A 9,237-nucleotide genomic window follows, 5' to 3' on the forward strand; every position below is an offset into this window, starting at 1 on the left:
ATGTACACAAGCATACATGATATAGCCTACCATACATCTGGGCTACATGGTCTAGCCTATTGCTCCTAGGATGTAAACCTGTACAGCATGGTACTGTACTAACTACTGTAGGCAACTGTAATACAATGGTAACTGTTTGTGTTTCTGAATGTATTTAAACATAGAAAAGGTGCAGTGAAACATGGTATAAAAGTACTGGCCAGTGTGGCTCAGTTGGTTGGAGTGTCATGCCATACACAGAAAGTTTGTGGGTTCAATTCCCAGCCAGGGCATATACCTAGGTTTTGGGTTCAGTCCCTGGTTGGAATGTGTATGTAAGGCAACTGATCTATGCTTTTCTCTCTCTCTTTCTCCCTTCCTCTCTCTCTGGAATCAAAATAAATGAATAAAATCAGGAACTTAAAAATATGGTGTAAAGGTAAAAGTGGTACACCTCCATAGGGCCCTTACCAGGAATGCAGCTTGCAGGACTGGAGGTTGCTCCAGGTGAGTTGATGGGTAGTGGAAGGGAAGGTCTGGAACATTACAGTACTCTACTGTAGGCTTTATAAACAACATTCTCTGTGCTCTTATGACAGGCCCAGAAATGCATCATTGAAGCTGTCGGTGCTGCTCCAAGAACAGGGATGTGGGCTGGATTGATTGGAAGTATGAGGAGAAACTCATGGGTAAGGCACAGATCACCATAAAAATGAGTGTCAGAAGGAAGTGATCAGTTGCCTGAGGATCACAGGAAAAAGAAACCAAGATGGTCAGAGAAAGGAACATAGCTGATGGTCATGGCAGTGTGGCTTTCAATATTTTATGTTGAAGCAGTGGTCAGATTAAGGAATTTTGTCCTAATTATAAACCAAAACAGGTTTAACGTGGAGAGGGTATAGAACAGAGGACTCAATATTCTGACTTTGGAAATTTGTTTTTAGTTTCATCGAACCTCTCTGACACACAGGGCCCTCCCTCTCTGGCATTGGAATTGATGAAAGAAATAAAACTTCTCTATGCTTTATCATTACAAACTGAAAATATGTCCAAAGTATGGGGACAAGCTGGCTCCACCCTGCCACAGAGAGCTCTTCCTCAAGTGGCGGTGGCACTCAACACTTGTTAAGGCAGCTCCCGTGGACCTATGTCCTTGCACAGGGTCTTAGGGCCTCAATGAAGAATGCACTCTGAAGGTCATCAGGTTAGATCTGGGAGGGCTCTGGTGCCCTCTGAGTATGTGGTGCTGAGTGGGCGGACTCCTCTGTGCTGAGACAGGTCAGCGGCTGACTGACTGGGATGTAATCTGTACCCTCAAAATTGAGGTGCTCTGAGGGAGAGGGAGTCTGTTGCCAAGCCACATCAGAGAAAAAGATTCCTCCTTAATGACTTATCTCACTGTTTCTTACAGGAAGCTCATCCTCACTAATTTTATGGGACCACCATTGTATCTGTGGCACATTGTTAATGAAATTGTTGTTACGTGGTGTGTGATTGTAGTTACAACACTGAGTTTAATTTAATTCTAAGATATATGTGAGCTGAACCGTTCTTTGTTTGGATAAAATATAGATACAATAATTAGGACCCTGCAAAAGTAGGGAGGTAGTTTGAAGTAACCTTTCCTCCCAATTATTTTTTACTATTTTGAACTATAGTGGGTATAGCCTCATAGCTTTGGCAATAGTTAAATTGTTCCACTGGAGGCCTATCCATTTCTAAAGATTTTGGTAGTTTTTATTATTAAGTTAGAAAAGCCCCTAAAATCTGTGCTGGGGCCGAGAGAATGGAATTATGTGATTATTTGTATTAGGCTGACCCTAGCTATGCTGACCCTGACTTAAGTACCCACTGATGTCTTCTGCAAAATCTCAGAGAAAGCAGTTTCTGTTTTAGATCTCAACATCTCTTTGGGACTCTTGTAAGATGGCATAACTCACAAAATTTTTAAAAAAGCAAATACTTTTCCATTTTGTAAGAACAGTTTGTAGCTTGTAAATAAAAATGGCCTAGAAATGAAAATTTTAATTAGGCAGTTGCAGGAAGTTGGACAGTAAGGCTTTCTGCTGCAAAGTTTAGGGCAAGGAGAAGATGGAATCGGTCATTCCTTCAGCCCAGCAATGGGTTTTCCCAGAAGAGAGAATGCAAAGCCGTCAAATGAGTGACAGTTTCTGAAGTCTGTGTAACCGACTCTCCCTGAGTCTTGACAGATGGAGCATTGCAGCGGCCACATGGCACGGGAATTCCCACATTTCCACTCTAATTTCATTTTCTTTTTAAAAACTTTGGCAGCTGGAGTTGCCGCAGCTGCTGCCCTGGGGGAACAGGAGTGCTGAAACAGGGCAGACAGTGCGACGGGCTCTTTCCCCTGTGAAGAGGGGCTGAGCGTGGCCCTGGAGAGCCCGAGGGGGGACGGGAGGAGAAGACCCTGTGCTGCCTTCTACAAGGGGCTGCGGCTTCTCAGTTTATCTCTTCAAGGAAGCAGCCTGGTACAGAGAGAAAGACACCTCTGTATCTGAGTTCTAGTTTTACTAGTGGCAGCTGTGTGACTTTGGGCCACTTTTCAACTTCTTCAAGCCTGTTTCTTCATCTGCCAACACCCTAACGTTTGAAGTTGTTGTGAAGATTAGGTTCATATATGTAGAATATCTAGTGCAGTGCTCAGCATAGATTAGGCTTCCATAAGGCCCTAACCATTGAATCCAATGAAATTCTTGTCCTTTTTTACCCCAGAAATTTGGTTTCCCAACGTTTAACCAAGAGGCACATGCATGGTGCTAGCCCAGTGCCGGGAATTAGAAGAAACGAAAGTGAATAAACCTCATCTCGGCTCTCAGTTGGCACATAGTCTAGTGGGGGAGAGAGAGAAATAATACAACTTCCGATGAAGTAAAATACGTAACAGAATGAGGAGAGCCCTTCAGTATTTGCAATGACTGGAGTCAATATGCAAACAATTTAAACTTAAGCTTCAGAGGAACAATGACTGCTCCTGCGGACTAGGCAGGCAGGGAGTGTTGTCTCCTTCCTCATTTCAACACCTCTCGTAGTTTTAGTTCTCCTGGAGGGCTTTCAGCTGCCGTGGCCACTGCACCCTTAAATCCCAAATGCTGAGAAGCAGCAACTAAGCCCAACGCGTTGTTTCATTTTTCATCGTGCCCAATACAATGCTTCTATCTAGTTAAACTGAGGATGCATAATTAACAAATTCATGAATACTGATCTATTAAACTTTCTCGGACAAGAATCATTATTTTTAATAAGAAAATCTCTATTCAGTAGGGTGAGTACCATGAACCCAAGGGCCAGATGAAACTTTCTTAAATCCTGCAAGTTCTTGGACATGTTAAATTAAAACACAGGGCTCTAGGCTTGGTCAATTCTTCTCTGTTTTGAGTTGAAAATACAAGGCATATGAATTTGATTTATCATTTGATTAGAGGAGTTATATAGGACATTAATAATTTCTAAATTTAATTTCACTTGGAGACCATTAAGATGTCATGATTCAGAAGGCACATGAGTGAGTATCTATGCCTTTTATCAAGACACTTGAGCATCCAGACCCTCAAATAATGAGGAGCTAGCATGCATATTTTGTCACTATAGGCAGTGCCAGTGAAAATAAGTAGGTCTCACCTAATGTGAATTCTCTGCAGTGTTAGTGTATCAGAGGCAAATTCAGTCACGCTTGTGACTTAATGGAGATTTTAAAGCTGAGTGTATTCATAGCCTTGTCCAATTGGGAGTGTTGGAGTATAAGCAAGTACATATGTATATAAAAGAGGCTCTTACAGCTAATTTGGCTATGCTCATTTTGCAGCAGCAACACTTCTGTGTACGAGGGGCTCGAGGGTGGCAGGGAGTTTGGAAGGGGACTGTGGTGGCTGGGAGACTCACCTCGAAGTGGCACTTGTACAGCTAGAACAAGTGTTCTTACTTATGTTGTGTGTTTATGGACACTGCTGTGGACAGTGTATGATAAAGCTCGTTGGGCTGCCTCCCCTTGCACAGTGCTATTCAGGGAACGTGCAGTTGGGGGGCGGTGCTTTGTCTTAAGTGATAGCAGATGACCGACTGTATTTAGTGAATTCTTGCCCACGTGATATATCACTGCCTGTCTGTATCTGCGTGTTCACACAAAGCCGTGGTGTTCGGAGACAGATGCAGGGCTGAACTTCAGCTCTTTGACTTATAAATTTATTAACATTTTGTCAGTGAAACAAAATACTTACTGGGCACCAATCACTAGGCATCAAGGGGCGGGGAATGACATGGTACCAACTCCATCACACTCATGCTTCCAGACGAACAAAATTGTGTGAAGATCTGCTCATGGATGATGAGATAAGTAATAGTGATGGTCTTACAGGGTTCTTCTGAAGATGAAAAAAGACAGTTTTCAAAATAACATGTACGGAGCCCATCCTGTAGTGGATGCTCAGTGGACGTTCATTGTCAGGCCCAGCACTGTGGCAGGAATTCAAAGAGGGGAAGACTTGTGTGCACTGGAAGAGTCAAGGGAGGTTTAAAGGGGAGATAAGGCTTGATCAGGCACTGAGGATAAATCCTGATGCTTGGAGTGGAGAGAACCAGCACAAAGAACGGCCAGATGCTGGGGGAGGGCGTGTCTGTAGGACAACGAGGAGCCGCTGCGGGTGAGGAGTGGGAGGTGTGTTGGAGCAGCTGGTAGGCCAGGCTGCATTTTGGAGGTCCCTGAGAGCTGCTCAGAGGAATGCAGACTTGTTAAAAAACTATGATGGTTTTCAGACCAAAGCGCTGGCATGATGGGTGTAGCCTTGTAAAAACTGGTTCAATGGCAATGAACACAGCAGAGTTGTTCCAGAGAGACACTGGAGCCAGGGAGGCGGCATCAGATGCCAAAAGACAGGACTGAGGCTCTGGAACTTAAAGAGCTCTTTAGAACGTCAAGTTTGATATATTTCTTAACCTAATCTTCATTTTGGACCATAAATCCAGCACTAATAAAGAGAACTGAACATTTTTTTTTTTTTTGCTCGCTCTGGGTGTTATATGGAATCCCAGCAAATGGAATTTAATTTTTACCTAACTTGCTGTCTAATACCTTTTGAGACTCCCAAATCATATTTCTGCTCTTTTCCACTTGATCTGACACGGTGGCAACAATATTTTTTAAAAGCTGTTTCAGTCACTGAGGGAGAAGTATAATTGACCTGGTGTTCAAATGTTCTCTAGTTTGAAAGATTGGAAAAGACAAAGGTCTCCAGAATGTCCTTCCTGATAAACATGAAGAGAGTCTTCATCATGTAAATGTTCACTCCTCTGTCAGGGTGTAAGACTCTATGATTATCAAAACAGACTGGATTATAAATTTTGAGTGTTCCCTTGAACTTTACTGACTCACAGAATTTGTAAGCTTGTGGCTTTGATTTTTTTTTTTTCTGGTTAAAAGTTAAGCTTCTACTGCCAATCTCAGAGCCAGACCGGCTCACAGAGAAGTGTCTGATGCTCAGGATACTTAAGGTTAGGGAACCAGAAGTCCAGTTATAAATACCCGTTAGACCTGGCTGGAGCCTTGCTCGGCCCTTCAGCTTCACCGCTGTTAGTCTGATGGCGGTTTCCTTGATCTGGTTCTGTGAACAGGTTTGGACACCATGGGGCTATCATGGCACCTACCAAAAAGGAAAGCAGGTGAATATTAAAAGGTTTTTTGTTTGTTTGTTTGTTTCAATAGAGAAATAGTGAGCATGGAAAGCTCCCACTGGGAATGATCCATGAAAGAAATGCTGGGGTGTGAATGTCGACATGGCAGACCGGGTTCACAGCGTGTTTGTGAAGTGAAAACGCCTGTGCGTGGGACTTGGACCGGGTGCTTGACTTGTTTTCAGACGTTCCTCCCTCTTTCAGCATTCTCTTCACCCCCAACTGGTGAGTACCTTTCCTGGCAGATCTTCGCTGGGTTCAGTACAGGCTAACTGTCACTGATAAGCAGGATAATCCTAAAAACAACACAGGACTCCTGAACCATAGCTCCCTGTATGCATCAAGGCCGCCTACCTTTTAATGACCCAGAGTTAACCCTTTTAATGAGCCTTTTACTAAACCTTTTTACCTGTTAATTTTTTCTATTGTAAAATAATATATTTGTTAGTAAAAAATCTAGAAAATATGAAGATGAAATAGAAAATAAATCTCACCATAATTCTGACATCCAGATATAGCTGTTGCTGTATTGAGCTATGTTCAACATGTTACATATATAAGCTCTATGTTTTGCCCTTTCACTGAAGTTTTTATTGTGAGCATTGTTGCATATCATTCCGTTTTCTTTAAAAGCATGATCTTAGTGGCTTCAGAGTATTTTGTTGAAATACCATTAATTTATATAACTATCACTAGAATTTAGTTGTTTAATCTTAGAGTCAGGACTGCTTTGCTGTGCCTTAGAATTAAATATACCTGTATGATCATATGACCACTGTATTCAGTTAGGGTGATTGCCATTCTAGTGGCTGGTGAAGACATTTTGGAATTTTCTTGTATTGTAAAGTGTAACAGATAAGGAACTACCAAAAGTGCTTCCTATTGGAGAGTACTGCCTAAGACCAAGTCCACCGCATGGAATACTCTTTCATTTCCCTTTTTCTGATTTATCCCCACGTCTATGGTTATCATGGAGCAGCCATTGTGGACAATATGACTTTACAATGTGGTCACAGTCCATAGTTCCAGATTTGGGCACCTGTTCAAAACTGGGCCTATTCTCATCTTGTTCTAAGACTATGGATTAAAACTAAAAAATAACTTCAATGACTGTCTGATAACCAGAGCTTTAAAATATGCTGCTTTGGAGCTCCTGGTGGTCAAGTCTACTGCCATATGGACAAGAGAGACAGAAAGGCAATTGAGAGAATGTGAAAGTGAGGGTGAGTGAATGAACATCAGGAAAGATAGAAGTGAAACACGTACGTGGGGGTAGCAGTGATGAGCTATGAGAAATGGAGAGAGGGATGCTGGGATTTAGATAACTGATTTGAGCTCAGACCTTGGGTCTCATGAAAATACGAACAATTCTTCTTATTAAAAGTCTCCCTCCTCCTTTATTTGGCTCTATTGATTTTCTGTCACTTAAAATCAAAGTTGTTTTAACTCTTACCCTGATTGAGATTTTATTTTGTTTTATTATTTTTTCATTCTCACCTGAGGACTTTTTTTTCATTGTTTTTAGCAAGAGATGAAGGGAGAAAGAGAGAAAGATTGATCGGTTGCCTTCAATCCAACCAATGGAGCCACACCAGCCAAGGTACTGATCATGATTTTAAAACTGCCCAGATCCAAGGTACTGTTTCTCCTGCCCTTTCTCTTGGGGAAATTCTTATTGAGAGTCATCTTATTTTTTTGGTGAATTTCAAAAAACTTTTAAATTTCTTTGTTCTGCTGAAGCAGCATAGGAAATAAATGAAATGGATCTATAAAACATACCTTTAGAGGGACTTCCTGTCAATATCATGGCATAGGTAAACCCCACTCACCTCCTTGCACAACCACATCAAAATTACAACTAAATTATAGAACAATCATCACTCAGAACCATCACAAACTGAGTGGAATGGAAATTCAACTACAGAAGAAAGAAACCACATCCATCCTGGTAGGAGGGGTGTGGAGACGTGGAATGGGCTGGTTCCCCTTCCACATGCGGTGAGTAAAAATTTGGGAGGGATATCTTGGGAGCAAAGAGTCTCAGTCCCAAACAAGGTTTCCTGGACCAGGGTTCCAGGGCCAGAGAGCTATGTCCCCATAACTTCTGGCTGAAAGAACCAGTGTGGTTTGAGTAGGTAGAAGAAACCAATGAAGTCCCAAGCAGTTCCTTTTAAAGAACCCACACACAGACTTACTCAGATTCACTCCTTCTGAGTTCCAGCACCGGGGTAGCAGCTTGAAATACACCAGTGGCATGAAGGAAGGAACTGATGTGTTTGGCTTCAGGGTAAGAGCTGGTGTCTTTCTTCCAGAAAGAAAGGCAGGCAGAGGCCATGGTCCCTTTTTTGAACTCTCCCCCAACCGAGCCACAGAGACAGCAGGTGGGTGGCACATCTGAGACTCCATCAACCTGGCTAACACTGTTTGACTCACCCTGGAGATCCTCTAAGGCTCGATCCCACTCAACTGACAGCTGTTACAGTAGCTTTTCCATATGAATGGCTGGTCTTTCTCATGCTTCATAACTTCCTAAATCATTTCAAATAAGCAATAGCTGGCCTCAGTGAGCCCTCAGCTCCTGTACCACTCACTAAATGTCTATAGGTCCAACAATAGCAGCAGCCAACCTAGACTCACAGCTTGGCTTCACCTGGGAATCTCTAAGCCCAGCACAAGTAACAAATATGTCAGATTGCTTTATAATTTAGCACAGTGGCACAGGCAAATCACAGATGGGATCTGACCTTGAACTGCACCACCAGGAAACTGCAGGGTCTGTGTACCCAGTGGACAGCTACAGACCACATCATAGGACCGCCACCCTGCCACTGCACAGCTGATCCTCCACAGGGGGTGGAGGTTGGTGGTCAGTGGTGATAGTCAGTCCTTGCAGCTGACTGGCCTGAGTAAATCTCTCCCATTGATATGCTAACAGCAACCAAGGCTCAACTATAAGAGGAGAGTGTACTCAGCCTACATGAAGGGTACACCTTAAGTACCCATCTTGGGTGATAGGGGAGGCTATGCCACTGGATCGTACGGGACACTTACTATACTAGGCATTGCTACTAAGACAGGGAGCAACTCTACCTAACACATAGAGATAGATATACACAGGGAGGCATTCAAATGATGACACAAAGAAACATGACCCAAATGAAAGAACAGATCAAAACTCCAGAAAAAGAACTAAACAAAATGGGGATAGGCAGTCTGTCAGATGCAGAGTTCAAAACACTGGTTATAAGGATGTTCAAGGAACTTAGTGTGGACCTCAACAGCATAAAAAAGATCCAGTCAGAAACAAAGGTACACTAATTGAGATAAAGAACAATTTATAGGGAAAGAACAATAGAGTGAATGAAGCCAAGAATCCAATCAGCGATTTAGAATATAAGGAAGCAAAAGACAACCAATCAGAACAACAAGAAGAAAAAAGAATAAAAAAAAAAATGAGGATAGTGTAAGCAGAGTCTGGGACAACTTCAAGTGGTCCAGCACAGTAGAGGTGCCAGAAGGAGAGAAGAATGAGCAAGAACTTGTAAATCTATTTGAAAAAATAATGAAAGAAAC

The 9,237-nt window shown here is 42.5% G+C and overlaps 1 long non-coding RNA gene across 1 annotated transcript; it reads left to right on the forward strand.

Moving 5' to 3' along the window:
* The first annotated feature begins 601 nt into the window (after nucleotides 1-601).
* Nucleotides 602-7,257, forward strand: LOC128626237 (uncharacterized). The gene is made up of 3 exons (XR_008390152.1): nucleotides 602-751; nucleotides 5,696-5,889; nucleotides 7,190-7,257. It is a non-coding gene; the product is annotated as an uncharacterized LOC128626237 (long non-coding RNA).
* The last annotated feature ends 1,980 nt before the right edge of the window (nucleotides 7,258-9,237 follow it).

This window comes from Artibeus jamaicensis, unplaced genomic scaffold, assembly GCF_021234435.1.
Source record: "Artibeus jamaicensis isolate MK-2021 breed Jamaican fruit bat unplaced genomic scaffold, CSHL_Jam_final scaffold_474, whole genome shotgun sequence".
NCBI lineage: Eukaryota > Metazoa > Chordata > Mammalia > Chiroptera > Phyllostomidae > Artibeus > Artibeus jamaicensis.